We start from the raw sequence: 23540 nt of genomic DNA on the forward strand, positions 1-23540 counted from the left end.
CAGTGCTGCAGCCACGTCTTTGTTCATACATGAATGAATGTGATTGAATAAAATCATTGCAATTCCTTCTCAATAAATACAAAATTACATGAAAAGCGAACATAATGCAGTTAGATAAACAACGTGCTACAGTATATTCATACTATTTATGTTTCCATTATATAATTACCAAAGACTATATAGGCATACAACTGCATCATCATAAAATCCTCCTTAACATATAGAAATATAATAAAAGAACAGATCCAATGTGTATACAAGCAGCTGTATTTAAAATAGCAAATTTGACTGATAGGGGTGCCATTAAAACCTTTCCTCCTTAGTGTCCGGTTCTCTGTTCTGAGGGGCTTGGTACCATAATACTGTGCAAAAAGCACAAGGGTGCAGGATCAACAGGGGTCCCAGTGGTAATTCCTCATTCTACGTCCTCTAGACAGTGCTGCTAGGCTAGCTGCTACTCTGGTCCCATTGGTAATTCCTCGCTCTAAGTCCGCAGCTACATCCACTACACTCCAAATTAAAATACATAGGTAAAAGACATTGTCATTTACAATGCAAATACCTCTCTCAAACATTAGAAAAATACGAGACCTATTGCTTTGCAAATGTTTGCCCCTAGCAACGCCGGTAAATCTAGTCTTTGTGCATGCAATGCTAACAGCTTCTGTTCAAGCCTGCGTTTGCATGCGCTAGCACATTGAAAGGAGAGCCAATAACTTTAGCCATTGCTTGTTCAACGCGAGTCTGCCCTTAACATGCAGTTGAAGCGGAGTTCAGCACGGGCACTGGTGATGGGCGACCAAGAACTGGCGCAACTTACATGCATGTCGCTCCGTCACGTGAGCGGCATGCTAGGAGGGGACAGTAGGAGTTCCTTTAGATGTGAGAGCGAAAATACCACAGGCGTATGTCTCTTCCTGCCAGCAGGACAGTATCACGTCACATCTGTTATGTGCAGTACAACACACTTGCGAAAACTGCGGTATGAAATGCTGTATTAAAAAGCATAGTAGGTACCTTAAGCCAGGCCTTGACTTTTTTGCCAACAGCGTTTTGCTTGCTGGCACTTGCTTACCTTTCCCATTTTGAGCAGGGGCCTGCACGTCCACGCATGCAAAGCGCGGCACGAAACCCTCAGAGTAAAGAGTAGTTTGGTAAATGCATTTTAAATGATTCATTTAGGATTCCTTGTGCATGCTATGCCGTCGCCGCTCACGCCTGCCCCGATCCCTGACAGCTTTTGTGGGGGAGGGCAGCTGATGCAGAGCAGTCTGTACTGCAGCTCTGCTGCTGCACCTCCTCCCGACTACATGAAATTTAAATAATCTCGGCTGCACGTCCTGCGCTGCTGCAGGAGCGCCCAGAGCAGCTCCCGGCGAGCCCGGCCGTGGGGGAGGGACAGGGCGTGATTCAAGCACCGCCTTCCCCGGCAGCAGCTGCGCTCCGACAGGGGCTGCCATTGCAGGAGCGTGTCCGGAAAGCGCCTACCTCTGTGTGCGGCCGACTGTGATAGCCCCGGTGACCCGATTGAGAGCACTGCGGCCCCACCCCCGGCGGCGGAGCCGTGCCCTGCTAGGAAGGGGCTTCGCCTGACATCCTGTGGGCTCGGATTGGTCCTGGTCCGCGCCTCTTCTCCTGGTCTCTCCCGGGCTGCAGGATCCTCCAGCGGCAGCCTCTAAGTGGGATTTCTCTTGTCCGGATCTTGGCGAGGGAGCATCGCTGGCTGCCGGGCCGAGGGTGTGCAAGGGGTTCTGACGGGGCAGTCCTCCGGAATACGCACACATCGGCGCCTCCGCCTCCTGCTCCCAGGCTGGGCAGGCCCCTCGGAAGGTTATCTGGGCCGGGAGGCCCAGCGGACTCGGGTGGCAACAGCTCGGGAAACCGGACGGAGAGGACCCGCGCTCTGGAAATGAAACCCATGCGGCAGGAAATGAATTCGTGCAGGAATCCTTGAGGCGCTTAAAACCTGTGCTCCGCCTATCTGCAGATACGGAAGGGCTGGATAAACATCTGAACAAAAGAGGCAGCCTCAAGCCAAGGGATGGCTGCCTACCGCTGAACCATAGACACAGGTGAGTGTGACCTATGCGGAGTGCCACTCAACACAGGCCCAAGCACGGACGGGCTCTTAAGACCCCTGGGCGTTAGGCACGGGTCGGTGTGACCTATGCCGATTACCACTGAACATAGAGTCGGTCACAAACAAGTATATACTCTTGCTGATTGCCAGTCACCCCAATCCCATATACAGAAGGGCTGCTAACTATCCCTGGACGTTAGACGAGCGTCAGTATAATCTATGCCAATATCCAGTCCCAATGCAGAAGGGTTAACTTCCCCTGAACGTTAGAAACAAGTTAGTATGTACTCTGGGTGGTTACCATTCAACACCGAGTCAAATACAGATGGGTTGCTAACTACCCTTTTCGTGTGACACAAGTATGTATATGCTCTTGCTGGTTACCATTCAACACAGACCCAAATGCAGCAGGGGTCACCTACCAATCCTTGACTATTAGACACAGGCCACGATATGCTCCTGCAGCATTAGACACAGACCAGTGTGTGCCCCTGCCGATTACCACTCAACACAGACCCGTATACAGTACGACTGCTAATTACCCCTGACTAGTAGACACAGGCCTGTGTGTGTATATATACACACCTTTGCTGATTACCACTGAACGCAGACTCTAATACAGCAGGGTTGCTACCTACGCCTGCCTATTAGACACAGGCCAGTGTGTGCCCCTGCCGATCACCACTGGACACAGACTCCTATTAAGTAGGACTGCTAATTACCCCTGAGCATTAGACACAGGCCAGTGTGCGCCCCTGCTGATCACCACTGGACACAGACTCCTATTAAGTAGGACTGCTAATTACCCCTGAGCATTAGACACAGGCCAGTGTGCGCCCCTGCTGATCACCACTGGACACAGACTCCTATTAAGTAGGACTGCTAATTACCCCTGAGCATTAGACACAGGCCAGTGTGCGCCCCTGCTGATCACCACTGGACACAGACTCCTATTAAGTAGGACTGCTAATTACCCCTGAGCATTAGACACAGGCCAGTGTGCGCCCCTGCTGATTACCACTCAGCACAGACCCAGCTTCGAATACTCCCCGGCTGCCCCCGGCCGAGGGTTAGCCTCGGGTCAGCCTCGGGTCAGTATCTGTCCTGCTGATGGTCACTGAACACGATTCATAGACCCGTACAAGAGGAGGCGCTGCCGACCACTGAGTATCAGATTCAGGTCAATCTATACTCCACAGGCACAGACCCGATCAGGAGGGTGGGATGGCTACCCACTACTGAACACCAGGCACGTGCCCACTTCCTAGAGCTGGCTTCCCCTGAACACTCCCCTTGCGGTCGGTCGTCTCCCCGGTAATATCAAGTGCCTGAGTGGGGCGTACAGGCTTCGGCTTCGTGAAATTGATAGGTTCCTTATAATCTTATACTAGATGCAGACACGAACTCGCACTCTAAGGGTTTTTGCCTTCCATCAGCGGGTGGACTGCCATAACCGCCCCGAAAACCTAGAAGCTGTCACTGCGAACAGCAGTGCGGACTGGAGCTTTGGGCAGGCGCCTTATATGTTCGTGGGGTCCTCCCTGCAGAAGCGCATGTAAAGCCCGCTGAGGACGGCTGTGGAGCAGGTACGGACCATACTCTGGAGTCCTGTGCTCGGTGAACGTTTCAACAGTTGCTTCGGAGCCGTACTGTTTTTAAATAATAATTAAAAAAAGAACTGGTTACCACTGAAAAACAGGCCCGGGCCTGAACCTTTCCTACTACCATGCGCAGCAAAAACGGACTCATCCGTTCTCTGAAATCAAGAGATTGGTACTTTCTGTGGCAGGTCCATTTATGCCCCTGTATATGTTGGACTGACAATGACGGCAGTGTCAGAACAGTTCGCTCTACAAATGGAAGGTTGTTACCAGCCACTTGCTGTTATGCCCCTCCCTCGTTGAAACAGAAAGAAGGGTTGGTTACCACGCAACAGAATTAATGGACCCACACGTACTATGCTTTAATGGAATTGGTGACCGCTCTCATGCAGACTGGTTTGTTCCCATCTGTGTACTGCTCAGCAGCAGAAGCCATCTTTACCTCACCCTCAGTGGCAGATGCCAGCCTGTTCCGATGTCTACTGCGCAGCAGCAAAGGCCAGCCTGACATCCCTCTGGCTACTACTGAGCAGCAGAGCCCGGCTGTTCCCCCATCTCTGGCAACCGCTCAGTAGCAGGGACTGGCCTTTCACCATCTGTCAAAGATAGAATGGGGTTGTGCCCTTATACAGGTGAACAGGGCTGGGCCACATCAATAATGCATACAGAAAAGGGAGGCCTTGCCCGCTAGTTTTAATGATTGTTCAGTACAGACAGACTGGAAAATCCAGTCACATCCTACAGCTAACGGGAGTGCTCAGCAGCAAAGACTGGCCTGGTCCCAGCTTAGAAGTCATGCACAGAATCTTAGCAGAAGCCATCTCTACTGATCCGCAGCAGACGCCTGCCTGTTGCCTCTTGGGTCCCGCTCAGCAAAAGAGGCCGACGTGTCCCCTCTCTGCTGCACAGCGGCCTTCCCTACTAACGCTGAGAAGCGATGGCCTGCCTCGTGGCTGCCGCTCAGCATCGAAGGCCGCCGGCCTGTTACCAATCTGGCTACCGCTCAGCAGCAGAGGCCGGCGCGCCCCCGTCTCTACTGCTCGGCAGCCTGTTCCCTTTCCGACTACTGCTCAGCAGCAGATCCCTCAGCAGCAAAGGCCGGCCTTGTACCTCTGTGGCTGCCGCTCAGCAGCTAAGGCCAGCCGGCCGGTTGCCTCTCTGGCTACCTCTCAGCAGCAGAGGCCGGTGCGCCCCCGTCTCTACTGCCCAGCAGCCTGTTCCTTTTCCGACTACTGCTCAGCAGCGGAGGCGGGCGCTCCCAGTCCCTGCTGCTCGGCAGCCCTTTCTTTCCGACTACCGCTCAGCAGCGGAGGCCGGCCTGTTGCCTCTCTGGCTGCCGCTCAGCAGCAGAGGCGGGCGCCCCCGGTCCCTGCTGCTCTGCAGCCCGGTTGTCGTTCCTGCTACCTCTCAGCGGGCAGAGGCGGGGGCGCCCCCGTCTCTACTGCTCAGCAGCCTGGTTTCGTTCCGACTAGCGCTTAGCAGCAGAGTCCGGCTTGTGCTGCGGGCCGAGCTGTGGCGACGAGTCTGTCTCCCTCGAGCTGTCAGTGCCCCCACTGGAAGCGAGCCTTGTTTTGTAAGCAGCGTGCTGTCATTGGGAACAAAATTGGCCATGTCTGAACTGGGGTGGCGTAGTGGGCAAAAGAACGATGGATTTAACCCAGATCTCTTGACTGGGGGAGAATGTCTGCATTGTCAGCATTCCGTCCATCATTTGTTTGTTGTAACGTCATTGGGAACAAAGGCTTGGATTAAATGGGGTGGAGGGTGAGGTATCCGCCATATCTGAGATAGCGTGATGCTGTAAGAGCCGTACGTTGTGGGCTAAACTACTGCACAGCGGAGCCGGTATCGCGGGAAAGACCTGGCTCGTTTGTACCGCACACCCGTGAGTCTGCAGGGGCTGTAGTTGTGTGTGGAGGCGGGCGGGAGGGGTCTCTGTGAGCAGCTGCTTTGGATGAGGCGTCGGTGCCTTGGGTGATGTGAATGTCCTCATTGGACGTCGTCATTGGAATGCGTGTCAGGTTCGAGGGTTGCCTCGAGGTCAGTAGTTGCCGGCTTTTTGATTTTATGCGCACGACCTTCATTCTCTTTCTGAGGTGCATAGTGTCAATACACAGTGGCTTTTCATATGTACCTCAGTATAACCTCTGCATGGGAAGAGTGCAGCTCTTTGGCTTGCATGTATGCACGTGTATACCGTGTTGTGCTTCTTCTTTCTCTCACTGCTTCAGTTGGGGCCGTGTCTCCTTTCTGCAAATATCTGAACACGAACTTGTTCTCTGTATCCCCACCATGCAAGGAAGAGTGCCCTGCTTCTTAATGTATCCCGTATGTGCTGCTTCTAGCTTTATTGTATTTATCTAATTTCTATCTTACATGCTTCTAGCTTTATTGTATTTATCTAATTTCTATCTTACATGCTTCCCCAGTGTGCGTGGGTAACGGGCTGCGCTTGCGTGCGTAGCCGTCCACAACCAAGCGTGATTATATCCCTCCGTGCACGGTTAGGGCCCGTGCCTCCTTAGTGCGTGTATCTAACCCCCTCTTTAGTGTCTGTGTGTAGCTGCACGACTGTTTCTGCCCCTAGACATGGGCGACTTTAGCCCGCCCCCCCGGTGCATCTGTCGGCCTCCTGCTCTGCCCTGCCACATTGCATCTGCTCTGCCACATTGCATCTGCTCCTCTTCCTCCGGCCTGTTTTTGCATCTGTCTCTGTATATCTGCTCTTTCCTGTCTTCTGCCCCATGTCCGGCCACGTGTTCGCGGGCTTCGGCCTGCACATCCGCTTTTGTGATCCTGCGCGCAATATTCAGATTATCGTCGAGATGTTACTGTTAATGAAGTGCTTCTCTCAGTAAGGTTAACTTGTTGGTAGATCCGCCTGTTTCATCACATACTCGCTAGACTCCAGTGCATATCTTCCAAAGAGCAGACCTGTATATACCCTCCCATCTGAACCTGCGCCAAAATCACATCTCATCATTCCACGTGTGCCTGTTGTGTTCCTCGCCCTGAAATTCACAGGTTTTTAAACCCTCACTATGTATAGCGCTCACTTATTTGTACCCGTTCCTGCGTGTTCAGATTTCTCACAGCTCATGTGTTTTGTTTTACATATTTTTCCAGTGAGCTTGTCGCGCCATGTGTGTGTAAGCCTGTGTTACGCCCCTGGTGTATGTCATCCCCGTATGTGTGCCCCGCTTTCCCTGTGAGCGTTTCATGTGCGTGTCAGTCCCGCCGCAGTGTTTCTGCGCATCACTCCGTAGATCGGACTTGTAGGAGCCCTCCCTCGTTTGTGTCCTTGAATCTCTGCTGCTTCTGAGTTTGTGGACCAAGGCAGGGCCTGCACGCTCCCCCGCCCTCGCGTATGGGTGCACCTCATTCTCTGCCGAGGATTGAGGACATATAGATAGGCACAAATTGCAGGCTTCACCCTTAGGTGACTGTCTGTGCAGCGCCTCTGCTCTTAGGCAGGAATTCCAAGTTTCCACCCCGTGTGTGTCTGTATATATCACCTTTTCCCCTAAGCACATGTACCTAGGAATCGTAGGTTCCCGTCCATTGTGTGTGGCACTGTCTTTTCCACTCTCTAGGATACTTGCACCAAGGGAAGAATCCCAAGCTCCTGCGCCTTGGATCTCTCCCTCTCCTGAAGGTGAGTGAGTACCTAGGCAGGAATCGCAGCCCACCAACCCCCACATTTGTGAGACTGCATCTTCTACTCTCGGAAGATGTGTATCTAGGCAGGGACTGCAGGATCCCATGCATTGTGTTTGTGTCTATGTATCTTTTCCTCTTCTAAAGATGTGTAACTAGGCAGGGACCGCAAGTCACATCCATTGTGTGTCTGTGTATCTATTCCTCTCCTAAAGATGTGTATCTAGGCAGTGACCACAGGCTCCCATCCCATGTGTTTGCCTTTTTATTTCACCTGCTTCTGAGGATTTGTACCTGGTCAGGAATTGCAGGTTGCCACCACGTCTTTGTATCTTCTCTTCTCCTGAGACTATTTGTAGGTAGGCGGGCAGCACAGGCTCTCACCCCGTGTGTGTCTGTATCTTCTCCTCTCCTGAATATGTGTATCTAGGCAGGACTCTTAACACTTCTATCATCAAGGACTGTACATGGGCACGAATCCGAGGCTCCCATCCCCTGTGTGTCTTTGTTGATCATCTTTTCCTGAAAATGTGTGCCTAGGCTGGACTCTCAGTCTCCCACCAAGTCTATTTCCTCCTCCCCTGAAGATGTGTACCCGGGCATCAATCCAGATTCCCACACTGTATGTGTCTTTGTAGTTCATCTGCTGCTGAGAATATGTACCTAAAAAGCAAAAGGTACACAAATGATCGAGGGAATGCAGAGCAAATCAAACATTCACCCCCAGTCAAGCGATCTGGGTTAAATCCATTCTTCTTTTGATCACCATGCTACCCCAGTTTCTACCCAGCCATATGCAGATCCATCTTAACCATGTGCCTCATGGGAACAGTCCGTCCCGAACTGCCAAGCCAGGTCCTTCCTGGACCGGAAACAAGCATCCTGGGACCAATTTCCGAGCATCACCCCATATCAGCCAGGCTAGATTGAATCCAGTGGCAGAGTGAGCCTGGGACCCACGTCTGGGCAGACCCGGCGCACTTAGGGTGAGAAAGAAAAAGAGACACAGATGATGGACGGAATGCAGAGCAAATCAAACATTCACCACCAGTCGAGATCTGGGTTAAAACCATTGTTCTTTTGCTCACCATGCCACTCAAGTTTAGACCCGGCCATATGCAAATCAGTCTTCACCCTGTGCCTCATGGGAACAGTCCAGCCTTAACTGCCTAACCAGGTCTAGGCAAGAATCAGTCACATGTGTGTTTCTTGGTGTCTCCAGGGCTTTAAGTGGGCCGGGTCTGTCCGGGTCTGAGCACCGGCAGTTTTTTTTTGGGGCCCTCGAAACGGGTCTCTATCGGGCTCTATTTTCGTGGCTACTAAAGGTAGTCTGTTCTTTTTTTTTTTTTTTTTTTTTTTTTTTTTTTTTTTTTCGGACCCGTTTTGAGGGCCCAAAAAAAAACTGCCGGTGCTCAGACTCTTTTTTTCCCACTTAAAGCACTGGTTTATTAGTAAGTTTGTTAATAAAATTAACATGGACACAGCTTCGATCTGAGCTTCGTCCACCCTTTTACAACAGGTTGTTTACTCCTTTTTTCTAGCAAATACCCCCGTTTGCAATTCAGACACCACTTGCAGATGCGACGCGTGCATGCTTACACGTCTGTTGTGCACCGCAGGACTGGCTTTTCAATGAAGTGGAACTTTAACTGAAACACAAGAATTAGTTGTTTTCTGCTCAGTGCCAAAATGAATGTCTGGGGCCTGTGATTCCACTGTGTTGCAGTCTAGCCTTTCTGTGTGTGGTGTCCGTGACTGCCGAGAAGAGGGAGCATTCCATCATCGCACACATGCCAGCAGCAAAGATTCAAGCAGAAGACTCACGTTTTTTAAAATCCCAAATGTTTTTTTTGATTCTTTCTCCCGCCTAAAAGTGCCTACCTCCACTTCAATGCAGGAAAATGTGGAAAATACATTCCAAGACTATTTTAATAATTTCCTTCTTTACTGGCATATTTGTAATAATGGGAGCCTGCTTCACCTGATTATTGGTGGGATCAGGGCTTTAAATGGGCTGGGTCCCTGTGGGTCTTAGACCCGGAAGTAATTACAAGCTAACATTGAAACAGCCCTATCAGGCTCTATAATCACGTCCTTACCTTTACAGACAAAACTCATTGCCCGATTTCTGAACAGTGAATGTACAACATGTAAAGGTAATCCAAGTCCATGATTTAAGTTCTGTTTATATTTCATATGCTTAACTTAATCTTCTCTTCCCAAAGGTGTTTTTTCCTTCTTGGATGTTCTATATCTGTAGTATGTGTGACGCACATTAATCTTGTGTGGTGCATACTTTGAACTGAGTGGCTTCCAGGTGCTTATAAAAGGCCACAATATAGAGTTCTGGAGTTGAGGCTGAACGAGGTGCGAGTTTCTCACTTGGCTGTCACTGTGTCCGAAAAGAGTTCACAATACATGCCCATTCCATCCTCGGCCTCTCTGCAGAGATCACGTATGCCAGCTGCAACTGTGATTCTATGCAGATGTGTGTGAAAAAGATAAGCAGTGGTCAAATTATTGACACAGCGTGAGTAACAGAAAATAAATTTCTTGGAGGCGAGTGAACGTGTTGTGTGTGCAAGAGGTGGTGAAGTGAATGAGATGCTAGGGAGTTCATAAAGGGGAGAGGGCCTGTTAGCTGGCCAGACCTGTGTGAGGCTCATGTTTTGCCAGAAAAACTGTTACAGAAAAGCAAGGTGTGAAATAAAATGGTCTTATCTGAAAGGGGTGGTGAAGAGAAGGACATGCCAGGAAGCACATACAGTGGTGAGTGACAAGTCTGTGCTCAAGGGGAAAAGAGTTGAAGTGTGAGAAGCGCAAAAAAAGATGTGAAGAGAACAAGAACACAAAGGCTACACGTAGACTGCAGAGAAATGTGGTATGAAGGGAAGAATGAGTGTTTGAGACACGGAAGACCACGATATCTTCCAAAGGCCTGAGTAATGTTTAATTCAGAGTCTCATAATTTCAGAATTGAAACCTTTTCAGTATTATTTACAACAAAATCTTTGTTGTTGCTCTTTTATCTTATGCAGTTAACAGCCATTGACAAAGCCAATTGTCCTGGCTTGTTTTAGGTGTATGTTGGCTGTTGTGCTATATAGAGGGATGCAATATGGGTTATACTTAATAAATATACCTTTTTGTCTATTTTATTATCCTTTGCTGGATGCGACTTCATGATTTTCTTAAGCACACAGTGCTAGTTATTTTGATTTAGACCACGCCCCTACTCGGATAGGCCACGCCCCTTCAATACATTAACCACGCCCCTTTTAGAGCACCCCCAGGTTTTTTTTCCCACTTAAAGCACTGGGTGTCTCCTCTCCTGAAGATGTTTCTAGGCACAAATCACAGGCTCCTACCCCTTTGCATCTCCTCTTCGAAGGAGTGCACCTAGTTACAAGTGCCCATCCCATTGTGTGCCAGATTATTTCTTCCTCTCTTGAGTATGTGTTCCAAGACTGTGATTGTATATTCCCCACCCCTCCCTCTCCTTTTTTGTGTGTGCGCCTACATGCATGATCGTGCCCTGCGTTCACATTAGGACAGAAGACCCTGACATTAAGTGCCACTGGCATCTCTACCATTTTTTTTGCTTAGTCAGCAGAAGTTCAATCGGAATTTTTCATTTTTGGCAGCAATAGGAAGTAATCCTAATCCTTAAGGTCCCCACATCCTGAAGGTGGCACCTATTGGGTGACCCCTGAGAGGTGAGATACCTGTTGGCCTCGCCCTCTGAACCCTAGTATGTGCAGCTTGGACCGCCATGTCCATGCTCCTGGGTTGTTGGTCTATGCACCCTAAGGTCGGCAGGCATGAACACTGGGACACAGTCCCTTTACTTTGCAGGTACACTTGAACTGTTGATACTGCTGTGTTTTTTTTCTGCTGTTTTAGGTGTTCATGTACATTTACGTTTTTAAGCACCATTTAATACAATGAAAAGGATGCAAAAAGTCCACTTCTGGCAGGAAAGGGTGCGAGCCTCCCTTTTGAATTGCAGCATCTGTATTTGTATAGCTTTGCAAACATTAGCTGTTTGCGAACCTCCAAACACCGTATTCGAACTGCATGCTTTGTTTCCCTGCCTTTCCATTCTAGGCAAATTCGAGTTTCAAAAATAATAACGCTTCACTATCATTAGATCTGTTTGAAAACATTTAACTCTTGTCCAATGTGTGATTGAATTTGCATTTATATAGCGCTTACTACTCCTGATGAGGCGTTCTCTTTGCCAGATTAGAGGTCCTTTGTACCCTACTGTATATTAGCAAGTATTGTGCATGGGATCGTGATTTGTGTACATTCCTTTGGATCTGATCCTGTTTATTTATAGGCTGTGAGTTATTGTCAAGTTTTGTGTACAGACAGCCCTAGCTGGACATTAATACATTATTATAAGCACAGATTATAGGGGACCATAGAACTTTTTACAGACATGCCCCACCATTTAACCCCATAGTAATGTGGTTGATATAGACGTTACACCATTTATTTTGGTCTTCTATTGGCAGTAAATATGAATGGTTTTTGAATTCGATGTTCTTGTTTCAATACCACAGTTCAGTTTTCACTTAGTTGATCAGTTGACATGAGATTTCATTATCATTGAATCTCTCCAGAGGAGCTTAACCTTGCTAGGTGGTGATGACTGAATGCTGCAGAACAGGTCAACTAGTAAAATACCAGTTCCTTGTTCCAGCCCGGGACCAATATTTGTTAATGGGATAGTTGTGTGTACCTAGGCACCTCCCACACACCTTCTATTGAGTCTTGAACTGCTTGTTATTTTCTCCCTTAGTAGCAAGGACACTTGCGTGGCACCACTTTATTTTGCAGACTGTGTACCTTGAGTGCTAATTCCCAGGCGTCCTCTGGGTTCTCTCATCTAGAGAGCTCAGAGGCCCTAGTAATTACTCACTCTAGGCCTGAAATTTAGTATTACAACTTTCCTGTGCCTTGGATTAGATTTGCACCTGCTCTGCTGTGTTTTGAAACAGTATGTGATCAGCGGAAGTGTCTTCTTGTGGTGACTCGTGCACACGTTGAAGGGCCTGTGGCTTTGCTACTGCCTCCTAGTGGATGGAGCATGTGTAAATCCTGAACTAGGGTTGAACAAGTACATCATTTTCTTGCGGGTTATTTCCTGTCCTTTTCCGGAGTTAGGATTAGAAATAAAGACATTTCAATACTACTTACTGATGCATTTAGATGACTCCCCAACAGCTAGGATCACATTTAAAAACCGAAACGTTTTCCAATCGGAGATTTTTGTCCTAAATTCAAAATATAGATGTTGTTAATCTTAGCCTGATTATCCAAGGCCACAGGATTAGCAGAAGTGTTCTTTTCAAAGTAACACATTACTAGCAGACTTTTACTTTGTCTACTGTTTATCACTCTCACTTTTTACTCTGGGCCTTGTGTGCTTGTGGGCTTATCTTCTAATCTGTATTTTTAGTCTTCACTTGATCCTTCTTATCTTTCGGCAGCCTGCAGCTCAAGCCCGTTTGACGCGTTTAGCGATAATTTGCCCTGCATGCACTAGATTGTCTTCAGCTCCCTTGGACGTGTTCCCCGTTTCGCAGGTCTGTTTACTATATTATACTATGTGTCTTTAACTGTAGCTGTGGTGTGTGGCACTATCTGCTGCTCCACATACTGTTGAACATGATTAATTATCCTTCTCTTCTAAATGTTTGTTCTTGATTCGGCTTGGCAGTGCCTACCTACCTGGCCCTGGCGCTCAGCTGGGCTAGCGGGCACTCACCTCTGTCTGTTATGCGAAATGGAACTGGTACACTGAATAGGGATCTGATCTCTGTCAGGCCTGATATGCAATTTCTGAGTTTCTGAAGCTGGACGAAAAATTTAACTGATTTAACTGATGGTGATGGAGTGTTACCTACGTTTTGGGATCAGCTGTTCAGACTGAGAGAAGGAAGCTCTATTGATTTAGTTGGTTCCCGAATGAGCTGAATGGAGAGTTCCTGCTTTCTGGCTGAATTTATTGATCTAGCCAAGGGAAGATACAGTTGAGTGTCTGTGGCTGGCTTTCTTGACCCCCCTCCCTGGTGTGTCCAGTCGTACCGACAGATGGAAGTTGACAGTGGTGAGAACTAGACGTGGCTGTTGTGCTGACCCTGGGTGTAAAATAGTAGGGGTTTGTGACATGCAGTTTGTGTGAGTCCGATGTTGTAGAGCCTGTGCCAGTCTATTCTTTGTGGTGACCAGACGATGCTGCAACTCTTCTCTCCCTAATAATACCGCCTCCCTTCCTCCATGCCTTCCACCTCGGCCTCTCGCATATCACCGTGTTCATTTGTCGGGGATCCCCGCTACAAATGAAATGTAAATGAATTCCAGCATAAAGTGCTAAGGACCACCGGCTCCGGAATGTCTGTAGTTACTGATCTAACTTTATTACTGTGTTTGATAACTCGAAATCCTCTCCAATCTTCCATATGTCTCTGAGCAAAGGGTGCACATGCCATCCTACTGTAAAGGGTATTTACAAATTCTAACCGTGATGGGCAGCTAGTGGAATGAGCTGGAAGGGGAAGGAAGTGTGACAGGAAGAGGAAGAGATAAACGGGAGAAAGAAGGTAGTGAAGAGGGCAGGAGCAGCAAGGAAGGTGCTGAGGGAACAGGAAACTGCGTTAGACAATAGGATGAGCCGCACAGTGAGAGAAGCGGGAGAGAAGGCAATGGGAAAATGTGATTACATGAGGAAAGGGGTATTCTGGAGGCACTAGATTCTGCATCGCATGTAGATCTGCAACTAAGCAGTCTTAAGGTGTTTGGTAATGAGGATAATGAATAGAAAGAAACGACAAGGGATTCTGACTAGTGGAAGCAAGCGCCATGTAGGTGTGTGTTCGTTTGAGATTTAGCCTAATTCTGGTGATTGTGAGAAACTATACAAATATTACTACAGTTTGACTTGACTGCATAATCCGCATGGAGGCCTGTAATTATGTCAAGGGCACCATAGATTTTCGATCTGTTTGCTTTCATTGTGTACCATATAACTCGCCTTCAGTGTGCACTCGTTCCATAGACTCCAATGACCGTGGCTGTAAGAGTGATCCAGACAATAGTGCAGCTTGCTTTAATAGTGCCCTGCCTGTGAAAATGCAGCTGTTACTGAGGTTGACTGTTTACGAAGGTGCCTGTGCAGGTGATGAGTGTAACAATAGCACAAAGAATAGTGCACCTCTCTTTCAGTGTAAACTGCCTGTGACAGTCTGACTGATGGTTATGGGGGTCTGTGTGTGGTAGGCCTCAGTGATGCGATTGTGAGAGCACCGCAGCACTATTGCAGCTCATCACCGCTGTGGTGAGTATATGGTTTTAGGTATGTGATTGTGAAAGCACCACAGGCTGCAGTGCACTCGCCTTCCCTATCTTGTAGTAAAGTTTTTGTGAGAGCGCTGCAGACATTAGTGCAGTTCAGCTTCACTGTGGTGAGTTTCAGCTATGTGATTGGAAGAACTCTTGAGGCACTAGTGCTGCTCACCTGTGCTCAGGGTGTAGTGGGTTTCAGTTGTGTGATAATAGCAGCACCACAGGCAGTAAGTAGTGCAGCTCGCTTTCAACCTGCTTTGTCTGTGAAGGGCCTCAGGTTTGTGATTGTGCGAGCACCTCACGCAGTAGTGCATCTCGCCCTCCTCGCACGACTCAGTCTTTGATGGGTTTCAGCAACGTCATTGTGAGAGCGCTGCAGACAATAATGCAACTCTTTCACCCGTGACGAGTCCGTGGTGGGTTTCAGTTATGTGATTGTGAGAGCACTAAAAACACTAATGCAACTCTTTCACCCGTTGTAAGTCTGTGGTGGGTTTCAGTTATGTGATTGTGAGAGCACCTCAGACACTAATGCAACCCTTTCCTTTGTGGTGAGTCCGTGGTGGGCTTCAGTTATGTGAATATGAGAGCACTGCAGACACTAATGCAACTCTTTCCCCGCAGTGAGTCCATGGTGGGTTTCAGTTATGTGATTGTGAGAGCAATGCAGACACTAATGGAACTCTTTCCCTCGTTGTGAGAGAACTGCAGACACTAATGCAACTCTTTCCCCTGCGTTGAGTCCGTGGTGGGTTTCAGTTATGTGATTGTGAGAGCACTACAGAAAGTAATGCAACTCTTTCCCCTGTGGTGAGTCGGTGGTGGGTTTGTCATGTGATTGTGAGAGCACAACAGACACTAATGCAACTCTTTCCCCAGTGGTTAGTCTGTGGTGGGTTTCAGTTATGTGATTGTGAGAGCACCTCAGACACTAATGCAACTCTTTCACCTGTGGTGAGTCCATGGTGGGTTTCAGTTATGTGATTGTGAGAGCACCTCAGACACTAATGCAACTCTTTCACCTGTGGTGAGTTTCAGTTATGTGATTGTGAGAGCACTGCAGACACTAATGCAACTCTTTCCCCTGTGGTGAGTCCGTGGTGGGTTTCAGTTATGTGATTGTGAGAGCACCACGGACACTAATGCAACTCTTTCCCCTGTGGTGAGACCATGGTGGGTTTCAGTCATGTGATTGTGAGAGCACCGCAGACATTAATGCAACTCTTTCCCCTGCGGTGAGTCCGTGGTGGGTTTCAGTTATGTGATTGTGAGAGCACCACGGACACTAATGCAACTCTTTCCCCTGCGGTGAGTCCGTGGTGGGTTTCAGTTATGTGATTGTGAGAGCACCACGGACACTAATGCAACTCTTTCCCCTGCGGTGAGTCCGTGGTGGGTTTCAGTTATGTGATTGTGAGAGCACCGAAGATACTAATGCAACTCGTTCCCCTGCGGTGAGTCCGTGGTGGGTTTCAGTTATGTGATTGTGAGAGCACCACAGACACTATTCAACTCTTTCCCCTGCGGTGAGTCCGTGGTGGGTTTCAGTTATGTCATTGTGAGAGCACTACAGAAACTATTGCAACTCTTTCCCCTGCGGTGAGTCCGTGGTGGGTTTCAGTTATGTGATTGTGAGAGCACCTCAGACACTATTACAACTCTTTCTCCGACGGTGAGTCCGTGGTGGGGTTCAGTTATGTCATTGTGAGAGCACTTCAGAAACTATTGCAACTCTTTCCCCTGCGGTGAGTCAGTGGTGGGTTTCAGTTATGTGATTGTGAGAGCACTGCAGACACTAATGCAACTCTTTCCCCTGTGGTGAGTCCGTGGTGGGTTTCAGTTGTGATTGTGAGAGCACTGCAGACACTAATGCAACTCGTTCCCCTGCGGTGAGTCCGTGGTGGGTTTCAGTTATGTGATTGTGAGAGCACCACAGACACTATTCAACTCTTTCCCCTGCGGTGAGTCCGTGGTGGGTTTCAGTTATGTCATTGTGAGAGCACTACAGAAACTATTGCAACTCTTTCCCCTGCGGTGAGTCCGTGGTGGGTTTCAGTTATGTGATTGTGAGAGCACTGCAGACACTAATGCAACTCGTTCCCCTGCGGTGAGTCCGTGGTGGGTTTCAGTTATGTGATTGTGAGAGCACTGCAGACACTAATGCAACTCGTTCCCCTGCGGTGAGTCCGTGGTGGGGTTCAGTTATGTGATTGTGAGAGCACCACGGACACTAATGCAACTCTTTCACCTGTGGTGAGTTTTAGTTATGGGATTGTGAGAGCACTGCAGACACTAATGCAACTCTTTCACCTGTGGTGATTCCGTGGTGGGTTTCAGTTATGTGATTGTGAGAGCACCACGGACACTAATGCAACTCTTTCCCCTGTGGTGAGTCCGTGGTGGGTTTCAGTTATGTGATTGTGAGAGCACTGCAGACACTAATGCAACTCGTTCCCCTGCGATGAGTCCGTGGTGGGTTTCAGTTATGTGATTGTGAGAGCGCCGCAGACACTAATGCAACTCTTTCCCCTGCGGTGAGTCCGTGGTGGGTTTCAGTTATGTGATTGTGAGAGCACTGCAGACACTAATGCAACTCGTTCCCCTGCGGTGAGTCCGTGGTGGGGTTCAGTTATGTGATTGTGAGAGCACCACGGACACTAATGCAACTCTTTCACCTGTGGTGAGTTTTAGTTATGGGATTGTGAGAGCACTGCAGACACTAATGCAACTCTTTCACCTGTGGTGATTCCGTGGTGGGTTTCAGTTATGTGATTGTGAGAGCACCACGGACACTAATGCAACTCTTTCCCCTGTGGTGAGTCCGTGGTGGGTTTCAGTTATGTGATTGTGAGAGCACCACAGACACTATTCAACTCTTTCCCCTGCGGTGAGTCCGTGGTGGGTTTCAGTTATGTCATTGTGAGAGCACTACAGAAACTATTGCAACTCTTTCCCCTGCGGTGAGTCCGTGGTGGGTTTCAGTTATGTGATTGTGAGAGCACCTCAGACACTATTACAACTCTTTCCCCTGTGGTGAGTCCGTGGTGGGTTTCAGTTGTGATTGTGAGAGCACTGCAGACACTAATGCAACTCGTTCCCCTGCGGTGAGTCCGTGGTGGGTTTCAGTTATGTGATTGTGAGAGCACCACAGACACTATTCAACTCTTTCCCCTGCGGTGAGTCCGTGGTGGGTTTCAGTTATGTCATTGTGAGAGCACTACAGAAACTATTGCAACTCTTTCCCCTGCGGTGAGTCCGTGGTGGGTTTCAGTTATGTGATTGTGAGAGCACTGCAGACACTAATGCAACTCGTTCCCCTGCGATGAGTCCGTGGTGGGTTTCAGTTATGTGATTGTGAGAGCGCCGCAGACACTAATGCAACTCTTTACCCTGCGGTGAGTCCGTGGTGGGTTTCAGTTATGTGATTGTGAGAGCACTACAGAAACTATTGCAACTCTTTCCCCTGCGGTGAGTCCGTGGTGGGTTTCAGTTATGTGATTGTGAGAGCACCTCAGACACTATTACAACTCTTTCTCCGACGGTGAGTCCGTGGTGGGGTTCAGTTATGTCATTGTGAGAGCACTTCAGAAACTATTGCAACTCTTTCCCCTGCGGTGAGTCAGTGGTGGGTTTCAGTTATGTGATTGTGAGAGCACTGCAGACACTAATGCAACTCTTTCCCCTGTGGTGAGTCCGTGGTGGGTTTCAGTTGTGATTGTGAGAGCACTGCAGACACTAATGCAACTCGTTCCCCTGCGGTGAGTCCGTGGTGGGTTTCAGTTATGTGATTGTGAGAGCACCACAGACACTATTCAACTCTTTCCCCTGCGGTGAGTCCGTGGTGGGTTTCAGTTATGTCATTGTGAGAGCACTACAGAAACTATTGCAACTCTTTCCCCTGCGGTGAGTCCGTGGTGGGTTTCAGTTATGTGATTGTGAGAGCACTGCAGACACTAATGCAACTCGTTCCCCTGCGGTGAGTCCGTGGTGGGTTTCAGTTATGTGATTGTGAGAGCACTGCAGACACTAATGCAACTCGTTCCCCTGCGGTGAGTCCGTGGTGGGGTTCAGTTATGTGATTGTGAGAGCACCACGGACACTAATGCAACTCTTTCACCTGTGGTGAGTTTTAGTTATGGGATTGTGAGAGCACTGCAGACACTAATGCAACTCTTTCACCTGTGGTGATTCCGTGGTGGGTTTCAGTTATGTGATTGTGAGAGCACCACGGACACTAATGCAACTCTTTCCCCTGTGGTGAGTCCGTGGTGGGTTTCAGTTATGTGATTGTGAGAGCACTGCAGACACTAATGCAACTCGTTCCCCTGCGATGAGTCCGTGGTGGGTTTCAGTTATGTGATTGTGAGAGCGCCGCAGACACTAATGCAACTCTTTCCCCTGCGGTGAGTCCGTGGTGGGTTTCAGTTATGTGATTGTGAGAGCACTGCAGACACTAATGCAACTCGTTCCCCTGCGGTGAGTCCGTGGTGGGGTTCAGTTATGTGATTGTGAGAGCACCACGGACACTAATGCAACTCTTTCACCTGTGGTGAGTTTTAGTTATGGGATTGTGAGAGCACTGCAGACACTAATGCAACTCTTTCACCTGTGGTGATTCCGTGGTGGGTTTCAGTTATGTGATTGTGAGAGCACCACGGACACTAATGCAACTCTTTCCCCTGTGGTGAGTCCGTGGTGGGTTTCAGTTATGTGATTGTGAGAGCACCACAGACACTATTCAACTCTTTCCCCTGCGGTGAGTCCGTGGTGGGTTTCAGTTATGTCATTGTGAGAGCACTACAGAAACTATTGCAACTCTTTCCCCTGCGGTGAGTCCGTGGTGGGTTTCAGTTATGTGATTGTGAGAGCACCTCAGACACTATTACAACTCTTTCTCCTACGGTGAGTCCGTGGTGGGGTTCAGTTATGTCATTGTGAGAGCACTTCAGAAACTATTGCAACTCTTTCCCCTGCGGTGAGTCCGTGGTGGGTTTCAGTTATGTGATTGTGAGAGCACTGCAGACACTAATGCAACTCTTTCCCCTGTGGTGAGTCCGTGGTGGGTTTCAGTTGTGATTGTGAGAGCACTGCAGACACTAATGCAACTCGTTCCCCTGCGGTGAGTCCGTGGTGGGTTTCAGTTATGTGATTGTGAGAGCACCACAGACACTATTCAACTCTTTCCCCTGCGGTGAGTCCGTGGTGGGTTTCAGTTATGTCATTGTGAGAGCACTACAGAAACTATTGCAACTCTTTCCCCTGCGGTGAGTCCGTGGTGGGTTTCAGTTATGTGATTGTGAGAGCACTGCAGACACTAATGCAACTCGTTCCCCTGCGATGAGTCCGTGGTGGGTTTCAGTTATGTGATTGTGAGAGCGCCGCAGACACTAATGCAACTCTTTACCCTGCGGTGAGTCCGTGGTGGGTTTCAGTTATGTGATTGTGAGAGCACTGCAGACACTAATGCAACTCGTTCCCCTGTGGTGAGTCCGTGGTGGGGTTCAGTTATGTGATTGTGAGAGCACCACGGACACTAATGCAACTCTTTCACCTGTGGTGAGTTTTAGTTATGGGATTGTGAGAGCACTGCAGACACTAATGCAACTCTTTCACCTGTGGTGATTCCGTGGTGGGTTTCAGTTATGTGATTGTGAGAGCACCACGGACACTAATGCAACTCTTTCCCCTGTGGTGAGTCCGTGGTGGGTTTCAGTTATGTGATTGTGAGAGCACTGCAGACACTAATGCAACTCGTTCCACTGCGGTGAGTCCGTGGTGGGTTTCAGTTAAGTGATTGTGAGAGCGCCGCAGACACTAATGCAACTCTTTCCCCTGCGGTGAGTCCGTGGTGGGTTTCAGTTATGTGATTGTGAGAGCACCACAGACACTAATGCAACTCGTTCCCCTGTGGTGAGTCCGTGGTGGGTTTCAGTTATGTGATTGTGAGAGCACTACAGAAACTATTGCAACTCTTTCCCCTGCGGTGAGTCCGTGGTGGGTTTGTTATGTGATTGTGAGAGCACTTCAGAAACTATTGCAACTCTTTCCCCTGCGGTGAGTCCGTGGTGGGTTTCAGTTATGTGATTGTGAGAGCACTGCAGACACTAATGCAACTCTTTCCCCTGTGGTGAGTCCGTGGTGGGTTTCAGTTATGTGATTGTGAGAGCACTGCAGACACTAATGCAACTCGTTCCACTGCGGTGAGTCCGTGGTGGGTTTCAGTTAAGTGATTGTGAGAGCACCACGGACACTAATGCAACTCTTTCCCCTGTGGTGAGTCCGTGGTGGGTTTCAGTTATGTGATTGTGAGAGCGCCGCAGACACTAATGCAACTCTTTTCCCTGTGGTGAGACCGTGGTGGGTTTCAGTTATGTGATTGTGAGAGCACTGCAGACACTAATGCAACTCGTTCCCCTGAGTCCGTGGTGGGTTTCAGTTATGTGATTGTGAGAGCACTACAGAAACTATTGCAACTCTTTCCCCTGCGGTGAGTCCGTGGTGGGTTTCAGTTATGTGATTGTGAGAGTGCCGCAGACACTAATGCAACTCTTTCCCCTGCGGTGAGTCCGTGGTGGGTTTCAGTTATGTGATTGTGAGAGCACCACGGACACTAATGCAACTCGTTCCCCTGCGGTGAGTCCGTTGTGGGTTTCAGTTATGTGATTGTGAGAGCACCACAGACACTATTCAACTCTTTCCCCTGCGGTGAGTCCGTGGTGGGTTTCAGTTATGTCATTGTGAGAGCACTACAGAAACTATTGCAACTCTTTCCCCTGCGGTGAGTCCGTGGTGGGTTTCAGTTATGTGATTGTGAGAGCACTGCAGACACTAATGCAACTCGTTCCCCTGCGATGAGTCCGTGGTGGGTTTCAGTTATGTGTTTGTGAGAGCGCCGCAGACACTAATGCAACTCTTTACCCTGCGGTGAGTCCGTGGTGGGTTTCAGTTATGTGATTGTGAGAGCACTGCAGACACTAATGCAACTCGTTCCTCTGCGGTGAGTCCGTGGTGGGGTTCAGTTATGTGATTGTGAGAGCACCACGGACACTAATGCAACTCTTTCCCCTGCGGTGAGTCAGTGGTGGGTTTCAGTTATGTGATTGTGAGAGCACTGCAGACACTAATGCAACTCTTTCTCCTGTGGTGAGTCTGTGGTGGGTTTCAGTTATGTGATTGTGAGAGCACTGCAGACACTAATGCAACTCGTTCCCCTGCGGTGAGTCCGTGGTGGGGTTCAGTTATGTGATTGTGAGAGCACCACGGACACTAATGCAACTCTTTCACCTGTGGTGAGTTTTAGTTCTGGGATTGTGAGAGCACTGCAGACACTAATGCAACTCTTTCACCTGTGGTGATTCCGTGGTGGGTTTCAGTTATGTGATTGTGAGAGCACCACGGACACTAATGCAACTCTTTCCCCTGTGGTGAGTCCGTGGTGGGTTTCAGTTAAGTGATTGTGAGAGCGCCGCAGACACTAATGCAACTCTTTCCCCTGCGGTGAGTCCGTGGTGGGTTTCAGTTATGTGATTGTGAGAGCACCACAGACACTAATGCAACTTGTTCCCCTGTGGTGAGTCCGTGGTGGGTTTCAGTTATGTGATTGTGAGAGCACTACAGAAACTATTGCAACTCTTTCCCCTGCGGTGAGTCCGTGGTGGGTTTGTTATGTGATTGTGAGAGCACTTCAGAAACTATTGCAACTCTTTCCCCTGCGGTGAGTCCGTGGTGGGTTTCAGTTATGTGATTGTGAGAGCACTGCAGACACTAATGCAACTCTTTCCCCTGTGGTGAGTCCGTGGTGGGTTTCAGTTATGTGATTGTGAGAGCACTGCAGACACTAATGCAACTCGTTCCCCTGCGGTGAGTCCGTGGTGGGGTTCAGTTATGTGATTGTGAGAGCACCACGGACACTAATGCAACTCTTTGCCCTGCGGTGAGTCAGTGGTGGGTTTCAGTTATGTGATTGTGAGAGCGCCGCAGACACTAATGCAACTCTTTCCCCTGCGGTGAGTCCGTGGTGGGTTTCAGTTATGTGATTGTGAGAGCACCACAGACACTAATCCAACTCGTTCCCCTGCGGTGAGTCCGTGGTGGGTTTCAGTTATGTGATTGTGAGAGCACCTCAGACACTAGTCAACTCTTTCCCCTGCGGTGAGTCCTTGGTGGGTATCAGTTATGTCATTGTGAGAGCACTACAGAAACTATTGCAACTCTTTCCCCTGCGGTGAGTCCGTGGTGGGTTTCAGTTATGTGATTGTGAGAGCACTACAGAAACTATTGCAACTCTTTCCCCTGCGGTGAGTCCGTGGTGGGTTTCAGTTATGTGATTGTGAGAGCACCTCAGACACTAATGCAACTCTTTCACCTGTGGTGAGTTTTAGTTATGTGATTGTGAGAGCACCTCGGACAGTAATGCAACTCTTTCACCTGTGGTGATTCCGTGGTGGGTTTCAGTTATGTGATTGTGAGAGCACCTCAGACACTAATGCAACTCTTTCACCTGTGGTGAGTCCATGGTGGGTTTCAGTCATGTGATTGCGAGAGCACCTCAGACACTAATGCAACTCTTTCCCCTGCGGTGAGTCCATGGTGGGTTTCAGTCATGTGATTGCGAGAGCACTGCAGACACTAATGCAACTCTTTCACCTGTGGTGATTCCGTGGTGGGTTTCAGTTATGTGATTGTGAGAGCACCTCAGACACTAATGCAACTCGTTCCCCTGCGGTGAGTCCGTGGTGGGTTTCAGTCATGTGATTGCGAGAGCACTGCAGACAGCAGTGCTGCTCGTCTGATTTTCCGAGTGCGAGGGCCTTCATGGAAACAATTCTGGTGATCTCAAGAGCTAAATA

At 48.9% G+C, this 23540-nt stretch overlaps 1 protein-coding gene across 6 annotated transcripts in view; it reads left to right on the forward strand.

Annotated features, from left to right (window-relative positions):
* The first annotated feature begins 1362 nt into the window (after nt 1-1362).
* MYO9A (myosin IXA) overlaps nt 1363-23540 on the forward strand; it is a 1236948-nt gene continuing 1214770 nt past the window's right edge. For all 6 annotated transcript variants that reach the window (XM_085643964.1, XM_085643968.1, XM_085643966.1 and 3 more), the window contains exon 1: nt 1363-2072. The gene's annotated coding sequence lies outside the window, so the exon portion shown is untranslated. The remainder of the gene's footprint in view (nt 2073-23540) is intronic.

This window comes from Triturus cristatus, chromosome 3_1 (assembly GCF_964204655.1).
Source record: "Triturus cristatus chromosome 3_1, aTriCri1.1, whole genome shotgun sequence".
NCBI classification, from domain to species: domain Eukaryota; kingdom Metazoa; phylum Chordata; class Amphibia; order Caudata; family Salamandridae; genus Triturus; species Triturus cristatus.